The sequence below is a fragment of the Balearica regulorum genome, chromosome 14, assembly GCF_011004875.1.
Source record: "Balearica regulorum gibbericeps isolate bBalReg1 chromosome 14, bBalReg1.pri, whole genome shotgun sequence".
NCBI classification, from domain to species: domain Eukaryota; kingdom Metazoa; phylum Chordata; class Aves; order Gruiformes; family Gruidae; genus Balearica; species Balearica regulorum.
The window spans coordinates 8,764,268-8,783,774 of NC_046197.1; the positions used below are offsets into that span (position 1 = coordinate 8,764,268).

Consider the following 19,507-nt stretch of genomic DNA (forward strand, 5'->3'; position numbering starts at 1 on the left):
AGCAATTTCTATTTAGCAATCTTGTGACTGCATTTTCTGTATCTACGTGCAAGGCTTCCTAATCATTATGTGGGTTTTGTTGCAGTTTGGCTGCAAATGAAACGCTATGAATTTACAGGAAACCCAACACAAACACTAAGTCTTTAAGAGGAATATTAAGAAGCCATTCTCCTGGGTCGCAGACCAAAGAGGCTGCATATGCACAGCTATTAAAGGTTGCCAGGTATAAGTTGTTGTGCTTATATTCTAACCCTAGGAGGAATGATAATTCATCACAGATAATTTGTATTAGAAAGGAGAGAAGCATTTTTTTAATCGTTAGTCACATTAAATTCTTTTCCACTTTATCTCCAGGGAGCTGCTTCTGCCAATAACTCCTGGGAGCACTGCAAGAACTCCTGAGTGAAATTTTGGTGGTATGGGCTGGGAAGGCAACTAGTAAGTAATTGATAAATGGTCTCTCCTAACATTAATATGTTTTTTGAAATACATGAAAAGCTCAGTGATGAAATCTCAGACCCCATCTGAGGGTCTCATTCCGCCACATTAATTTTGCAAGTAGCCACTTGCCCCACAGAAACCACCATAAAAATTCAACACAAAGAAGAGCAATAAATGACACACCAGAACTGAAAGCTTGTCATCTTAGTATTACCCTTGGGAAATTTATCCTCCTCAAAAGCAGCAGCTTTGTCAGTTATGATGTAATTATTTCATCACTCACTGTGGGAAACTGAGCTTTTTCCCCCTCGCCATCCAACAGGTTACTCAGACTCCCATGGAACGCTCAGTCTCTCCACTTAGTTACATTGGAGCTGCAAGCCTCTTCCTGGCTTGAGTCAAAATTAGATGCCCGACACCCAGTCAACTAAGAGCAAGGAAAGTTGATGAAATACGACAGCGAGACAGCCCTGCCTTCTGTGCAGGTCCCTCCCACAGCCCGCGGTCGGCACAGGCAGAGAGGATTGCGGGACATGGGCTGTGCCAGGCAGCTCTGCTACCGCAGACAGAGCTGGCTGCCGAGTCCCTCCCTCCCTGCCAGCCTCCCAGGCACAAATGGAGGTGTGGGGGCTGTTTGCTCTGCTGACGGAGGCTGTGTGAGTTCTGCTGCGCAGAGAGCTGAGAACTGGCTTACTCAACAGCACAGAAAGGAGCAGGACTGCCTAAATGGCTTACTGGAGTCACCGATATCTTGGATACCCTCTGTTGAGACTGCTCACAGACATCCCTGGTGAGATGCCCTTGCCATCCTTAGGACCAGCTTCTCCATAGTAGCTGTTCTCCTAAAAGACTAAAACTTCAACCTCCTCTGAAAGTCCTCACCTTTCTGATCCAGTCCTTGACCTGCTATGCACAAATTACCTCCTTTTGACACAGGAAATCTCATCTGCAATGTTACCACCACAATTTTGGCATGTCCGTATAGACCTGGACTCCTTTGACAGACGAGTCCCACCAGCTGAAGATACCTCAGTGCCCTTAAGCAGTGGGACTGCTGCAGCTCTGCCTTCTGTGCCAGGACACGTTTCCCCTTCAAACCGCTGAGGAAAGTTGAAATAGCTACAGATCAAAGGAGTTGCCAAAATATCAGCTTATAGAAGATGCTCTGCTGCTTAGAACAGATTAACACATTTTACATACAAAAGCACTGAATGGAATCATTGAGTTTTACTCTATATTTGGACACTGGGCAATACCAACGTCATCCAAAGAAAAGTAGGAGAACGATCTTGCAGTGGAAAATGCCATCAGCAGTGAGGCTGAGCCCAGACTGCAGCAGTTAGCAAGTTAAAATGATTACAGCAGTTTGGGCTGTGATCGCCTTAGACCTTAGAGGTTTTTCACTAACCTTTCTCTGCAACTAAATTCTCCACACAGTGGACAATTCGAGTAGTGATTCAATTCACTGCAGTCTCCTCCGTGAGTCATTACTGAAGCAACTCTTAAACAAAGGTTAAACACTTTAAACAAATGTCTCTACCTTTCGAGATGGGATGCAAACCCCAGTTGGTCACAACTAGACATTCAGACAAAAGGGACTTAAATTCTCACAGGTGAACATCCGTCTACATCCACTGATGCATTTTATTCGGCAATTCAATGCTATCCTTCAGACTCTTTGTGCAGCTATTCAGTGAGGCTCGTTATCTCTCTGTCATATATTTGTAATATTTATTCACATAAAAAAGACCTAGATGATTTGGATGGCAGCCACAGCTTTTCAGATCCAAAAAATACCCCTACCATTAAAATTATTAACTATTTGGAGTAGTTCTGCAGTACTGGCAGCAGAGGAGACTATTCTCTCTCTTGCACATGGAGAAGGAGCATTTTTGGGATTTCTGTGCATTGTGGAAAGGCGTTCTACCCATGGGAGCAGTGCCAGGTGAATTGTTTCTCATTCTGTAAAACGTTCTCCTAGCAAAGCACCTGAAGAGCTGCCTCTTTCTCTTTTATTTCAGCAGTGTGGATGGAGAGTGGCAGACACACAGTACCAACCCTCACTGCACTCCACACCTCCATGGTGACAAGGTCTTTCAGCCCCTGTGCCCCACCTGAGCCACCTAAAAGCCTGCTTTTGCCACAATACTGTCCCGAAGATCTGCACCCATAAAGATGCTCTGCACCAGGTCTGGGTTCAGACTACAGCCCTGGAGGCAATCGGCTCTGCAGCTCAGTGTTAAGCTCAGCAGCTATCTAGGCTTCTACACAGGCCCACTTGTACTTAATTCCAACGCCAGTCGAAACTAATACCACCGCTGCCTGTAATGCAATAGCTGAGCCATATCCAAACTTTGCGTGCGTGTGAGATGATAAACACAACGCAGGCTCTTGGCTTGCCTATTAAGGTGTTTGCCCTGTTGTTCTTACCGACATCAGCACTGCTGACAAAAAGCAAGCAATGCATTTTAATAAATCTGGAGAGCTGTGTTTGGCTTCCCAAGTAGCTCTGCAGTCTGCCTGATGAAAGGGAGCTACACGCTGCTGCAGACCGGGCTTCTTCGGGGAAGGGGATGAAGCAAATGTTTCTGAGGTTCAGATGAGCAGTCTTCTGGGCAAACGGACAATCCCTGAAGCAAAGGCAACTGCAGAGCTATGTTGATTAAACAAGCCTGGGATCACTGAATTTCTTCTCCAGGGTCCAGGAAAGGAATGGGACAAATTCCCAATGCCAGTCAGTGGAAGTAACGGTTTTCAGAACACCTCCTTACGGACTCTACCCCTTGTTCAAATACCACCTGTAAATTCTTAGCTAAAACTAATATGTGTAAAGCAAACACCTTCTCTTTCACAATTTCTACATAAGAATTAACTGGCAAAGGTTCATTCTGTTTTGCCCCATAAATGCCTGACACTTAGCAACCTCTTTCACTGGAGGGCCACACTCCAATCCGCACCCCTTTCCCTTCCTTCCCTTTCTGAAACCAAGAGCCTTATTTATTTTTTATCTTTAAATAGGAGTGCATTAACAGAGACCCCCATCCAAACTACACAGGCTTTGCTGTAGCGCCTGGGTTTGCCGGCTGGCGCGGCATGCTCTGCTGTGGTGTGGAGCCGTGTGGTGCGGTGTGGTGTGGTGTGGAGCAGTGCGGTGTGGAGCGGTGTGCAGTGGTGCGGTGTGCAGCGGTGTGGTGTGGAGCAGTGCGGTGTGGAGCGGTGTGGTGCGGTGTGCAGCGGTGCGGTGTGCAGTGGTGCGGTGTGCAGTGGTGTGGTGCGGTGTGCAGTGGTGCGGCGTGCAGCGGTGTGGTGCGGTGCGGAGTGGTGCGGTGTGCAGTGGTGCGGCGTGGAGCGGTGCGGTGCGGTGCGGAGTGGTGCGGGCCGCTATCACCGCCCGTGCCCGGCCGGGCAGCTCGGCGCCGCTTGGCGCTGCAGGCGCTCCACGCCCCCAGCGCTGTGCACGGTCTTTGCTGTTACATTTCTGCCCTCTAATGGGTAAAACGCGTTTCGCAACTTTTCTTGCTAGCCTGAGGAAAGGGAGGAAAAGCCCCGGAACATTCAACGCATTTAATTCTTCCCAGTCTCGCCGCGGCTCTTGCCCAGCTCCCACCCGCACACGGAGGCGGGGGCCAAACACGCCGGGAAAGCTCCGGTGCCTCTGAAGCAGCGGAGCCAGATGGCAGGAGACAGAGCTTAGAAGGCTCCCATAAATATTTGTTCTGCTCAAATAAATACGCACGTTTTCAGTTTCTCAGCCAATTTTGAGGAGTTTGCATCAAAGAACTAGGCTTTATCACAAAATTTCTTGGACCTTAAAAGGGCTTTATACAAGATGGTTTTATTTAACCAGAAGTTCAGAGCACCTTCCCCCCCCCCCCCCCCCGCCCCTTTTTTTTCCCCTGAGATGCAAACTGCAAGATTAAGGGGAAGGAGAAAAATCCCTGAAGGAAAGTAAAACCAACCAGTAGAAATATGAGGCCAAAGCTTGCCCTGTGTCTTCGCAGGATGGAGTCATGAAACATTTTAAACACTAAGAAAATTACAGAGATGAATTTCAAAGTTGCCAACCTACCAGATTTAGCTGGAGAGCCCCCATGAAATGATGGAGAGTAGTGGGTCTTAAAACTCTTAATCTACTAAATTAGAGAAGGACTGGATATGTTGGAAATATCTGAAATAAGGAAGCCAGATGGGTGATAGACAGATTTTCAAAGGCTCCTATAAATATTTGTACATTTGTTTCAATGTAAGACACCCTGCAAGAGCTTGTCCTGGCAGCTCCACCGGGCCATCGGTGCGGCGGGGCAGAGCAACGCAAGCAGCCACAAGCTGCTCCGGCAGCAGCAGCACCATCCGGTGAGCGATGAGGAGGTGCAGTGATTCAGTAGGTCCTTCAAAGAGTTTTTGAAAACAGATTTTTGTAAGTTGTAGCTCATGTATTTACTTAGTTAATTCCTTAATGTTGTTAGAATTTGTTTCCATGTTTTGAGTAGCGGCGGGAAAAAACCTCCTTTTTTCAGTGGGAAGCTACAGAACAAAACAAACATTGTTGGTTCCTTTCCAAATTGTGTTTTTTCATTCCATTATAGTTTTGCAGCTAAAAGCACTGAATTGCTGAAAAGAGTTAGATCTATCTACATCTTCTCGTCCTAAAAATTGACTGAGAAAATTCCCATTAAAGTGAAATCTAAGCAAAGGCGGACTGCCAGCTGCAAGTTTACTTATATAGGGCACAAATCCTACTGAAGCAAATTATCCCAGCATCATTCCCTGTCTTTGGCCTTCTAATTTGTTCACTTTCTCTAACTGCTGAAAGAAGCCAATTTGACATTAAAACCAACAAACAAAACAGAAAAACACAACAAGGTATGCTATAACTTGTATTTTTTCTGAAGTCAGGAAGATTTTGCTCATGGTATGACCGCCTCAGTACAATGTCCTGAAGTAGATGGTGTTAATGCTGTTTTACTCCACAGTTTGGTGTTGATCCAGCTGTATCCGCGGCATACGAATGGCAATGCAACGAGGCCCTGTGCATCTGCATGCTGCATGTGGCACTTTCCAAAAAAGGTAGAAGAGCTTTAATCCTTAGGGCTGACCAAGTTATTCTCTGCATAAAATCCAGTGGAACAGAGGATGGATGTGGCTGGATGATGACTCTGCAGCCCTGTAGCTCCAGCCTCTTTCATGCTGCCCTGGTTTATAAAAGACCTTGCTGGTACTCAGCAAAGGACCGGCACACCCCAGTTCTCCTCATTCCTGTGCCTTCCCCTCCATGCCAAAGGCATGCAGGGCTGTGCAAATCCTTTGATTTGTGGTTGTACTATGATAGGGAAATTTTACAACATAAAACTGCCAAACACCAGATCCAGCCCTGAACCCAAGCCCTGCATCTCCTTGATGTCTATTAATGCCTCTCAGCACATTGCATGGCCTAGACTAGAGAATTCCTTAAGATCCCACCCAGCCTTATTTTCTTCAATCCTTCTAATTTCTTATCCAACCAGAAACTTCCCATTCCAATACAGATGTAATTCCAACACCTTTGGCGGCTTTTCCAACCTCCATTAGAGCTTCACAACCCCGAATAAAGTGTAGTTGGTTTAGTGCATTCAATGGACTGCAAAGTTTCATCATTTAATTTAATCTCTTTTGCAGTAGTGCAATTCCCCTTCAAGAGCCCTGCCTATCTAATACGTGTATATTCTTCTGTGTCCTGGTCCTGTCTCATCTGATCACAGCAACAGCTGTGGCGTATGGATCAGACACTGGATGTCCCTTGTGCCAGGAGGAGGGTGGAGACAATACCACTCATCTGAAACGCGGAATAGGAGGGCCAGAGGGTGTTGAATGTTTCACATCCCTTGCATGTTTTCTCTTAGATGTGTTGTAAGAAATATGATCAATTCAACCCTTTTTTCTACAGATTAAAGAAACACAAAAATCCTCTTTGAATACCTTGATAACACCTCCTCAGCTGGCTCATTATAACCTATTGTGAGGCATTTCCAAAAATGAACATTTCCCCATATGGGTCAGGAATAATCCCGTTGATACGGATAAAAGGCGCCAGTGCTCAGTTATAACAACTTGTGCTGGCTGAGGAATGTACCTGTCCACACTTCAGGCACCTTCCAGTGCAAACCAGTAGCTTCAAACCTGTCGAAGCAAAAAAACCAAAACCAAACAAACACCACCCCCCCAAAAAAAAAAAAAAGAAAAACCACAACAACAAAAAAATCCCACAAGAATGATGGGGCAGTCATGCACCTACAGTGGCAGGAGGCCAAAAAACCCATCACTAGGAGCACACTTCCCTGCTGCAGCGCTGGGAGCTTCCTAGCAAACAGCCATTACTGTTTCAGCTGTAATTACATAAATCCCTTCGATGCGTTTGTGTCAAAACCATTGATCAAGAAACAGTATTAATTAGACCTAATCCACACTTCGGAGGCACCAGAACATATCATCATGGCTCAAGGGGGTTTAGGGCAGCAGAGTGTATGTCTCAGTAAGGCTTCCTTAATTTTATCCTCAAGATTTTGAAGGTGTGAATGTGCAGAGAAAAAAGAGGGAAGAAAACAAAAGAAAAATAGCAGGTTTGAAAATTTAACCCTTCCGAGGTACAGGCAGCACACTGAGCTGTCTGTGAGGTTAAAACCTACTGTGGCTGTGCCCAGACAAACAGTACACCCTGAAAGTTTGTGCCTTTGAGAAGAAACATTGAAATATCATTGAGGTACTAAATAATCCAACTGCAAGTACAGCTATTTGCTTCTCTCTGAGCAGGCAAACACCTGGCAACTGCATGGGCAAAGGGCTAAATAAACCACCTGGGTTATTTATTGCAGGAAGGCAAAGTCTGAGATCCCTGGCAATGCTCCAGCCCCACCAGCCTGATCCCAACACAACGGGTTGCGGGAGGCCAGGCACAGACAGGAGAAGCAGGCACTTGGAAATTGCCCCAGGGCTTAGGGTCTCAAGAGTTAAAGCAACCAGAGGAATCTTAAACAACAACAAAAAAGCAAAAAAACCACAAAAAAGAGCTAAGCAGCAGCTCTCACCACAAAAATGCAGTTCCAAAATTAATGAGATTTTGATAACCCCCCCTTTAAAAATGGAATATTTCCATTTTAAAATATACAAAGACCAAAATCTTCATAAATATCCTATTAAGAAACTTCTGCTGCTGTTTCAGAGTTTCAATTGAAATACAGTGCATGAAGGTTGCCATAGCTACAAGCAAATTTTTAAATAACTGTTTTTCATCAGAGCAGCTGCAGTATCGCACAGAAATGAGGGTGAAGTAGGGAAGCTGGAAGGAGTCCGACCAACTTCAAGCTCCTAATCAAGTGACTCCAAGATTTTCACAAACACAGCATAGAAACTTTTAATACGCTTTCTGCTTTTTAAAGAAGATATTGCCCTTTGTTATTTGGCAGCGCCCCAGCAAATGCTGTCAGCGCTGCATGAGATCTCAGTCAAGAGAAGAGCTTTGTTTTCCTGCTGGAAAAGATAAAAATTTCCACTGCTAAGCACCTACCATGGTGCAAGTGCCCAGGCACTGAAGGATGTGCTGCGGCCTCGGGTCCGCTCTGGGAGGGCTTTCTGCGTGAACCGGTTCATTGGCAGCAATGTGCCTAAAAATGCCATGAGAGCTGCAGATTTCTGTATCCAGGAAAAACTCTTCCTTGCCTGAGCTTGCACAAGAAAACACAGAAAGAAGGAAATGTGAAAAACAAGCAAAACTGTAAAATGTTAGCAGGAGGCTTTTGAAGTGGGACTGTGATTTAGGTGGTCCTGCACTGATGGTAGCTGGGGATTTGTGGGCATCAGGAGGCATTTTCCTCTCCTGTAAGATCTCTCCCTGGCAGGAATAGGCAGAGCAACTTTCTGAGCAACAGTGCAAGCAGAAAAAGGACATTTCTGCACTGTGGGCATCTGTTCAGAGGAGGGCTAGGCTATGGACAACACTGACAGCCTCCTTTATACTCAAGCCTTTCAACCAGTGATACTAACTATGGCAAAATTCCTAGAAAACTTCAAATAGATTCATTTTGTGTCCTCAGCCAAGTATGTCCCTCTGCCCCAGTCTATAAAATGAGAATAAATAAAGAATAAAATTTCTCACAGGAATACGAAGAGATTTAGCTCCAGCACAACAGTAATTGAATTGCTAGCTATAGAAAGTGGAAATGCTTGGCTGAGTTAGGGGTTTTTCCTAAACAACAAATTAACAATCATTATTTAATACACTATTATGACTCTGAAAGAATCATCCCAGTGATGATTATTCTTATACAAATTGGTTCATTTATCTATGATCTGCTTCTAAGAGGTCCCTCCACATTGCTGCCTGGTACTTCAGCAGTGACACAGGAAGGTTTGTGGTGCTCTGCCATCACCTGCACAACAGCAGAGTTCAAGGTTTGCAGGCAAGGAACAGATATTAATCAATACAGACAAATCTTCTGGGCAGTGTACTTTTATTTCAAATCTGATTGAAAAATTTCCTTCACATCTTGAAATGAAACAGCTGCCTTTCCCGATGACTGTAGGTTGGTTTGTTCCAAATATATAGTTTTTTCAACAGATAGTAGACAACAAAATTTTTGTGGGGTGAGAAAATGAGAGAGGAAAACAAAGGAGGACATTCAGAAAAAAACCTTTTAAAAATTGAGAAAAATGAAAGTAAAAAAAAAATTTATCTTTGCAGGTTCTTCAACAAATGACATTCTTTGACCAATTCCAAATGTTATCCTTAAGTGCTGAGGCAGTGTAAGTCCTATCTTTGGCACAGAAAAAAAAAAAAGTTAAAAAGTCCCCCATTTTAGAAAGTAGATACTTAACGGCAGCCAGAAACATCTCAGTGCCTCAGTGGGATAAGGGCTGGCTTCAGCTGGCTTTGCCCAACAGTCCTCCTCAGGTCAGCAGTGAGCATTCAGAAAATGGAAAATAAGGATGACTACCAGAGAGACAACCCAGCAAGTATCTTTCATAATACCTTAATGTAAATTTAAAAAGCGTCTCTTTGCCAGTGCAAAAATAGGTTAGTACAGTAGAGTGAGGGAGGGATGCCAGTGAACAGATATGTCTGTACCTGAGTGCATGTATCCTGTCAAAAGGACAGATCTTCCAGGATATCTTTAGGTATTAACTTTTCTGATGTAGACTTTTTTTAAAGGAAAGAAATGGAAGATAAAAAAAGCACAACCTGCTGTATAGTTGGGCTGCCAGAAAAACAGATTGTGAGTCACTGAAAACTAGTGACCTTAGTCAGCATATTGTGACTCCATAGCTTTTAAGCCCTGCTGTTTCTTTTCCAACGCAGATGAGAGGCTTGTCAAAGCTGTAGTATCCATATATACACATGCACGCTCACATTAAAGTGCTATTTCTCTCAGCTGTGCAGACATCAGGATTACTGAACCTGACATAAACTCATCATTTTCCTGGAAGCAAAAAGGGATGTTAGCCAAAAAGATGAGCCACAGTCAGCACCAGCTATCTTGTCTTGGGGTACCAAAGGGCAGCAAGCGCAGAGCCATCTCTAGAGGAGTGTGCCACGCACAGCCACTCATTTGAAAAGGCCTAAGACCAGTTGCTGAGAATAAACGGCTGTCTGCAGCCTGCACGAATGCCTCTCATCAGCATTCACTGGACAAGGCACACACAGTATAAAGGAGAAATGCAGAGGCTTAAGGAGAAGATGATGGGTGGGAGGCAGCAAAAGGGAGCCATGCTTAATGCCACAGGGCACTTTTCTCACCTTACTTGTAATGCCAAACATGCAAACACCTACAGACCTGTTACTGCTGTGCTAGCTCCTGTCTCCCTTTGTCCACTGCCCTCTCTGTATTGCTTCACCATTTGTTTCCATTCTACTTTTGAAGTCCTGCACAAGCCCCTCCAGCACTCGAGGTTTGCTTTTTTCCACCAGATTCAAGCACTATCTTGAATCAGAGAGAAAAGAGTCCTGGGGGATGAGCTACCAAAAAAAAAAAAAAAAAAAAAAAAGGAAAGAAAAAGAAATCAAAAAGGGACAATCCCACAATATACAGGGGAGAAAAGAAAAAAAAAAAAGGCAAAAAAAAAAAACCCCAAAACAAAACCCAAAAACAAACCACAAGAGAGAGGCAGGGAGGGATCAAGGACCAAGAAGTGGGGACGGAATGTCAGCCAAGGGAGGGGGAGGCAGCAAACCGCACACAGTGGCAGTGGGTGACACTGGGGCACAATGCTCATACCAGGAGAAGGGTGTAGGTGTTTGTCCTCATTTGTTTGTTGTGAATAGTAAGCTGAAAGCCACAAGTGAAGAGCAACGAGCATGCAACAGAATTCAGGGCTGCTTCTCCATTTTAAGTGTTTGAACGGTTTATTCATCTGCAAAATGTAGGTAGCCTTGCTGGGCTGCCAGAGCTGTGCCAGGGGGATTCAGCCCATTGATTTATTCAGAACAAAATAAACAGAGTAAGATCTGTGAATAAGCACCAGAAGGTGGAACAGATCAAATTGAAAAAGATATAGAGAGGGTATATCTTTTTAGCAAATGCTTTACTTGCTCGAAAATCAAGTTTCAAATCTATAGCACTAACAAATTTAGCTGAATTCACCTGAATGATTCTGCCAAGAGGAAAAAGAGCACAATCAAAAATCAGAATTTCACTCCAAAATGAAACATTTAGAGGACCAGATTAAAGAGATCAGTTCTGTAAGTCAGGGAACAGGAGATGAGAAAATCCTTCAGAAGAGATGCAGTCGTTGGAGTCATGTTGCTTTCTCTTCTGGTGCTTGTGCACAAAGCTGCTGAATTCAGTAAGGATTTGTATCAATTAATACACATAACATGTCGTACATCTGACAGAGCGTCAGGAAATGAGTCACTGAGCCGCTTTACCTTCAGCACTGTGACACTGCATTACTGCAGTGTGCTGAGAGGCACGTATCCCTGTGCAGGCTGGCTGGGGCGTGAGCTGCAGGCTGGGGCATCCTGAGGACTGCCCCGCTTACAGTGAAGTAGAATAAACGTGTATGCTGCGAGGCAGCATAATTAGGCAGACAGAAAGTTCATTGTTTTGAAACCACATGCTAAAAATACTTTCTAGTCTGCTGGAAAGACACAGCACTGTCAGTAGGACAGTCTGGGTCTAGAAAACTTACTGGTTTAAAGATCCCAAGAATATCCAAAAAGAAGCTGCTTTGTCATCCAGGGCAAGCAAGGTTCAGAAGTAACGCTAGTAGCCTGTAGCAAAGGAAGAACACACTCAGTGGCCGGTCACCACGGGGCTGAAAGGCAGGCTTGCTTCTGCTTTTAAAATATCTCTGCCTAATCGTTTTAATCTGTTCTTTCTCACCCAGCAGCAGTTGTAGAGCACAGAAAACACTTAGGCAGCTTTGAGAGAAAAAAGGCTTGAGAATAACAAACTCTGGGAACAGCTCTTTCCTTCACCATTTTTCATGAGCAGCTACGATCAGAACATCTACTTGCTCAGGACACAAATATCAACTACTTTTTAATTACACATGGGTTGTGCAACTGTTTTCCTAATGCAAGCCCAACGTTCATGGAGAGCTGGAGCTCAAGAGCTCGACAGAAGTTTCACGACTTCCACTTAGACATAGGCAGTCCACGGCACTTGGGGAGGTTCAGCCCCGTGCAGACGTAGCTACCAACTATAGCTGGTATCTAGTTGGTATAGTTGGTATGATATCCCATTTGCAGTTCACCAAAGGCGTGGTAATCTGGTGTATGAATTTGTAGGGAGTGAGGCACTCCACTCTGGGGGTATACACGCATGGCTCAGACCCACCACGGGAACCCCTCACCCTTCCAGCAAGTACGATCACAGGCGTGAACCACTATCAGAGTGTAACAGCCCTGTATCTGTTCCTTCACTTACGTGATGGTGACTTGTTCACCCCTCCATGTTTTAACTACTTAAGCTTAATTTGAGATAACATCAATAGCACTATTATTAGTTCACAATTTACTGTAGACTTCTGAGGAAAAAAAAAAAAGCATTACTTACACCACATTTTGAGGACTGTCCTCAAAGAGATGGGACTGCAAAGACTCCTGTAACCAAGGACCGTCTTGATTTCATCAGTGGCCTTGTGTGGTTACCACCATACACAAACTGTCTTCTCTGCTGGAGGCTGGGCTTCATAGTGAAGGAAGTAGATGAAGTTTTGCACCTTCAGCCAAATGAAAAAAAAAAAAAAGAAACTTCAATATCATCCTTTGCTTTGTGTGTTTCTCCTTCTTGTTTAATGGATATTCCTACAGCAGGAGCTGGTGGAACTGGTGAGCTCTTCCAAGAACTATAATCTCTAGACTGGTGAGCATGATACCTTTCAGACAGTCACAAAGAAACTCTTCAAAACCTAGAATAAAAATTTATATGAAAAGCACATCAGTATAAAGGTACATCTGTATCCACAGGCAACAGTGATTATATCTGATTATTTTTAGTGTAAATACATTTTCAGAATAAAAGGCACATGACAGTTTTAAGCTACTTAGCTGAATGCGCTGCTCCTGCACCTGTGGGATTTTAAAATTTCTATGCTTTTAAAAGCACCACAGGGATAAGATCAGTGCATGATCCACTTTACTGAGTTGGAAAAATGTAATTTAGGAAGGTGTTATTATTGCAGGAAATAGGTGGAAAGCTCATTGGTAATAATAACTTTTTACATGCTTAAAGACCACAAATATTACTTTCCTGATGGCTGAACAAAAAATTTGAACATAGATCTTCTGAGGAAAAAAAAAAAAAAAATCAACCTGTGACTTGAATGAATCCCCCAATAAGGGAATGCTTATGCTGCTGAGCCTTCAAACAGCACACACAGTGCCATCACTGATTACACTAGAAGCTCCCTAATCCAAACACTTTGGGAGCACATTACCATCTTCAGGAAAGCAAATCTGTGTTTATGTGAGGGTGCTGGTGATTGGTGCAAATACATATTCTTTACAGTCACCACTAAGTGGTTTTGTTGTCTGAAAATGGGTCTTTGGCATAAGACAAGGCAAGAGAAACAATAACTGTACAGCAGCAGTACCAGACAGAGGAGGTTACAGCAGATTATCAGTAGGCAAACATGGCCTTCAGACCAGGGAGGTCCAGGGCTTGACTGGCCTAGTGCAGCTCACCATAGGTGCCATTAGGAGCACTGCACCTCTTCGCAATATTTGGGGACTGTCATTCAATCAACAATATCTCAGGGATTTACATGTAACCTTAATAAAACTGAGAGGAAAGAACAGAGTGCATTAAACAGTGAGCAGCAACACAAAGCATATCAGCTAAGAAAAGATTCAATCACTACATAGCTATTTAACATGAGAGAGCCTGGCTTTTGCAATGAAACCTCCCTGTTAAAGTGATTCACATTCTTTCTCTCCTACTTGCTGCTATCACCATCCAGAAGAGTCAGCGAATGATCAAGTGCTTCTTTGATCTCCTGTGTATGTGAAGACAGAAATATCCAAGCTGAAGAACTGAGCCCCATGGGTCTGACAGCGGATTCAATTACAACCCATGGAATTCAGTTCTCAAAGCTGAGAATACACGACATTCATTTTAGGGCTGTCCTGACACACAGTAGTATCTCATACTCCTGCTTGCTCTCTCCAGTGCCTGGCCTTCTTCCAGGTGCTGTAAAACAGAAGAGTGAAACCTTCACTGCAGCCAAAGCAACTCTACCCAGGCTGTAGGTCAGATGCAGAATAATGGCTTGAGGGCATATATATTGAAAAATAGGCTATTTTATGTTTTCTTTTGGCACCAGAAGTGGCCACACACATAGACAGAATGTGCCCTAACACATAGCAGAATTCCTAGTAATAAAAAATGAAATTTATAGCCAAGGAGTATAACAGTATAACATTTTGCACTTTTCTGGAAGCCTTTGAGAATTTCAAAGAGGTAAGTTATAAATTTCCTTCCCTTTTTTTTCACTACAATGACACAGACACAGAGGTAAAAATCTTCCAGAGTTGCACAGCAGTCTCTGTTAACAAAATAATTCATCCAGAGGCTCAAAAGAAGGAAATCTGGCACTGGTGCGGCCCTTCAGAGTCATCAGGGCCTGGGTGGCAAAAGGCAGGCAGAAGCCCTAAGGATTGTGGCTGCAGGGTTGTGCCCTGACACAACTGTGTCTGATGTGACAACCTCACCCCAAGGCAGAAGTATTGGACTACAGATAATTACTGTTCCAACGCACTGAAGACCAAAGCTGATGTCTCAGACAGGAAACACCTCATCGCTTCTGACAAACCTTAGAGAAGTCACAAGTTTCGTTAAACTTCATACCCTGAACTTGGAATTTTTGAGGAAAAATAGATTGGATAAGATGTTGGATGATGCATTCATCTGTAAATTAGATGTTATGTCTGCATAGCACCATGTATAAACAGTGTTGTTTTAGTTATGAAAAAAATAAATTTCAGATTTATTTGGAACATTTTAAACATATTTCTTTATGTTCCAGTGAGATCAGGCATTGCAAAAAAATCCCTTTGGGCTCAATGAAAAAAAAATATTTGGTCTGTAATAAAATATTCAGAGGTCAAGGGGATTTCAGATTAAATCTTTTAGCCTTAAAAACTAAATTTAAGTAAATTTACTTAACAGAATGGTTCAAAGAGAATGAATTATTTTGTTATAGCATTGCTTTTCTTAAATTATAAATAAGTATAATTTTTTTAATAAAAATGTTGAACAAAAATTAAAAAGCATCAAGGAGTTTCTAGCTTTTCCCTGAGAACGTAATTTGATTCAAAGCTGCAAAATATTTCCAATTTTTCACCTAGAAAAAGCCCAACTTATTCCAACCAAAAATTTGGCCAGGCCTGGCAGGAATTCAGAGCTCCCCCAGTAAAGCTCACTACTCAAGCTGAAGACAGGGGTACCTGTGACTCTGCAGCCAGCACTGCGTGCGTATGAAAACCTTATTCCTTGTACAGCCTGTCCTAGAGCAATTACTATCTGGTTTTCTAAATAATTTCATTTAACTAGAAAACCACTAAAATTTATCTCTAAAACCTTCATCTGAAATGAACAACGTACGTCTGAGAAAATTGCAATGAATGGTCCTTGATAACGCCCAGTGTCACTTTTTCAGCCAAATTAGCGACACAGGCAGCCAAATCAGCAGAGCTTAGCGCAGAGCGCATTGTTTGGCAGGATATCCAACAGCTCCGCTGCTGGGGTGTCCAACAGCGTGCCCGCGTCTTTAAGGTTGTAATTGTTTTCTTAGGCTGTTGATTCAGTCAACCAAACAACAGAAATTAAAAACATGCTTCTTAAACTATTTCTCTTGCTGGGAGGGAAACCTCTGAACAAACATTTTTGCAAAGTAACTGTCTTGTGGTACCCACAGCCCAGTTCAGTCCCACCAATGTGTCAGTTGACTCTGTGAGACTGCCATTACAGGAAAGAAAAAACAAATTAACAAAAGTAATGTCTTGTTAAGGCCCTCAAATAAGAGGCAACTCTATGTGCAATTTTGAAATAGGATACTGTAGCAATAAATTTTGCTTGTCTGACTTTTCTGATTGGTGACTGGAGTGCTGCTTGCTAAGAAGATCCTTGCTGATGTTAAGCAAGAATTTTGCCAGCAGCCTGGCCCTTCTGTGGTAATCACTCCTCCAACCTCAAGCAGGAAGAAAGAAAATCAAACGATCATCAATGAAAACATAATATGGTAAAACGGAGAAAGGGTCAGGAAGAATAAAGGGTGGAAGTGCCCAGCCCTTGGGGCAGTGCCCCCGCCTGCGGTAAGTGCACAGCATTTCTATAGAGTTTCTATAGGAGCTGGCACTACCTGGGCACCAGCGTGGTCTGCACGCACTGCTGGGGACACCTAACCTGGGCACTCGTTTGCATTGCACAGTCAGGCACACTAATGACAGGGAAAAATATAAAAAGCCCCTCCACAAGACGCAGCAAATGGACCTGTGGTAGCTCTAAGCTAGCTCAGGCACTGCTGGTGGCCCTACCAGGGCAGCCCCCACCCAGGCCAGGAGGGCAGCTGAGCACTGGGGTGCAGCGTGGGGTGCTGCTTGGGGTGCTCCCCAGCCCCATGCTCACGGGAAGCTAAACCCACCTCTCCCACTTCCTGGGCTGCAGAGCTGCCACCTTCCCGGGAGATGAGCATGGAGAGCAGACGTCCCCAAGGCAGGGACACAGGTGAATGTGCTTTAAGATTACGATCTCAGACCTGGGAACCTGCAGCACCCGCTGCAGCAGGCAGCTCCGCTCCGTCCCAGAGCTCTGGGATGGACCTGTCCCCAAGGGCTCCCCAGGGAGGACAGGCCAGCTGAGCTCTCCACCAGCACAGCTGGTGTTTCAGTGAAATCCCTGAAGGGCGGGTATGGACTGGTGCACCCTCACAATTCCACAGTCATTTTCAAGGTAAGTTGGCTTTAAAGTTTTTTAACTAAGTAGGAGAAAAGGTCAAACTCTCTCTCAATTTGCCTGCGGAGTTTAATATCGTCGCAGTGCATTAGTTCTCTCTGATCTTAAAAAAACACAACACTAGTTTCAGCCACGTTCTGCTTTGACCCTCTATCAACATCACGTGTGCCATCCTCCAATCCTTTCAGTGTCATTCCTGGAGTTCCCCCCTCCCTCTGAGAACTCATTTACTCAAGGATTAAATTCATGCATTTGCAAACAAGAAGACAGCCCATAAAATTATATTGTTCTGCCTTTGCAAGAGCAGTGAGGAGGTGAGTCTTCAACAGGCCATAAATCTACCTTTTGAAAAAACATTATTTTTACCTATTCCAGCAAGGTCACTTAGTACCTCATAGCTTGGAGATCTTATTACACCAGAATTAACTATTCCTACAGGACAGATACTTAAAAGGCAATCATGATATAAAGTTTTACTGCTACACCAAAAGGCAAACCTTTTTAGAGTGACTAAGTAATGTTAAGTGCCTGAAGACTATTCTTCCGTAAGTTTCCTTTTGAATTAAATATGTTTTAACAGGAAAAGAACATAAAGATCCTAAAGCCAGCAAGTTAATGGAATGTGTAAGTTCTCTGCATTTTCCTTTTCATCCCCTACTTTTATTCTCTATGTTGCCATTACTACTTTTCTTTTTAATACAACATCTACGTTTGTCTGAACATACAACCAAAGAGCGAGACTTTAATGCTTCTTAACCAGTCAATGATCTACTGCAGCCTCACATGAAATCCAGATACTATTCAAATGAGCTCATCATGGGTGGTAATTAATTAGCACTGATGGGGAACTTGAAATAAAATATGAATATGGTCACATTTCATTAAAAGCATAATGTATCTTCTTCACCCTTATATAGTTAAATATACTTTCCCCACAGCTAGTGGAAAAACACATATCTCACAGCTACTCTGACATCTGGTTAGTTGAAACAAGAGGGCAAAATGGAAGATGAAGTCATTCTAGAGATCTTGAGATTAAAAAAAAAACGGAAAACTCGCAGCCAGGAAGGATGACAGTGACAGCAGAGGCAGCCATACACTCAAACTCAGCAGAAGCTTTCAGGTTAAAACTGGCCCCCTGTGTCACAGGGCATGAGAGCCGAGGGTTTCGGAAGCAGGGCCGTGGGCTGCACGGTCTGCAGAGCAGCGGAGCGTTTTGCTGGCTGGGCAGATCTCGTTCATCCCCTGCGACAGCACTGCCAGGTGCAGCCGCAGACCGGCCTCACACCCGCCTGTGCGTTTGCTGGTAGGGCACCGGTCAGCAAGAAACTTCTCAGCATGATGAACCCAGATCTCAACAATTAAACCCAGACCATCAACCTGTAAAACCCCTACCTGACCTTTCTGGTCTTCTCCATTTAAAAGTTCCCCATTTCTTGACTTTCCCTCTTTCCCGCATTTCTGGAACTTTCCCACAGAGGAAGGCTCCCCAGGTCCCCACATCCCCCGGCTGGGCTGGCTGCTCGCCCTGGCCTGTCTGACCCACTCAGCCCAGGGCAGGCAGCCTCCCCTGCTCTGCACAGTAATTCAAATTCCTTCCCCAACTCGTTGCTCTATAGGAGCTGCATGGTATGCTTGGCCTTGGTGAGCCCGCCTTGTCCCCACCCAGGGTTATACCACACCAAAACCAACCAAGCCCTTTCTGTACTGACCGGGTCTTCTTCCATCTCTCCTACTGACAGCAGAGCAGCTCCGCTCACAAATTAAGGATCAACAAAAAAAGCCTTGACTCCATTGCTTAGGTACAAGGCAAACGCTGCCCATATCTTAACACACCTTAAATATTGTTAATCCCTTTCAGTAAAGCTAATATGCATGTTCACAGGCAAAGAGTGTTCACATGCAGAGAAGTCATTAATCTTTCTTTGCTCTATAAAATTATGTTCACCACTGAAAAACCCAAGACCAAAGTTATGGTGCAGGCTGAAAGAAAAAGCACACCTAAGCTTTGTTCTTGAGCTAAACTCTGCCAGTATCAAAAAGTTCACATTAGACACAGATACACTGGTGCTAAGCACACCCTGCTCCAAGATTACATCCCAGGCTCTCACCACATCAGGGAACACCAGCGGCAATGTCAGATGAGGAACTGCCTGTAGGTAATTCCTTCTCCTGAACCCTTCAAGATGACAAATGCATCAAGTCCGTAATGCCTTCAGCCCAGCAACTACACAGACACTTTCATTGTTCCCCCACCAAAACAGGAAAAAAGAAAAAAGGGGAAAAAAGAAAAAAAAAGTTTAAAAAAATCTGGAATGGTTAATTTGTATTTGAAAAAAAAAAATCACATCTCATGATGAATCAGTATTAGCTCAAGCACATATTTCGGGCTTGGCAGAACCAGTGCGTTTGTTCCCAATATGCTTTCTGAAACTCTCAGTTATTTTCTGGATGCATTTGTAATTTCAAGCAGTAGTTATATTTCTACTGCCAATGTCTATGTCACGAATAACAAACATTCAATTTCCTCTCCTGTAGAATTATTCCACTCTGCTTATCTGGAGGTTCAATTCTGTTGTCTCCATTTTAATCACATTTTCCAACAACACAGTACTTTGTGCAACAGAGCATTTTCCTTCATG

General features: G+C 43.8%; 1 long non-coding RNA gene across 5 annotated transcripts in view; it reads right to left on the reverse strand.

Annotated features, from left to right (window-relative positions):
• The window catches only part of LOC142603841 (uncharacterized), a 37,065-nt gene extending 23,019 nt beyond the window's left edge, over positions 1 to 14,046 (reverse strand). For 2 of the 5 annotated variants that reach the window (XR_012837722.1, XR_012837724.1), the window contains exons 1-3: positions 12,468 to 14,046; positions 10,245 to 11,680; positions 7,982 to 8,138 (exon numbers count right to left, since the gene is read on the reverse strand). This is a non-coding gene — a long non-coding RNA (uncharacterized LOC142603841). Of the gene's footprint in view, positions 1 to 7,981; positions 8,139 to 8,911; positions 11,681 to 12,467 lie in introns of those variants that run through there. The other 3 variants (XR_012837721.1, XR_012837723.1, XR_012837720.1) reach the window with 3 other exon arrangements.
• Positions 14,047 to 19,507: the final 5,461 nt, after the last annotated feature.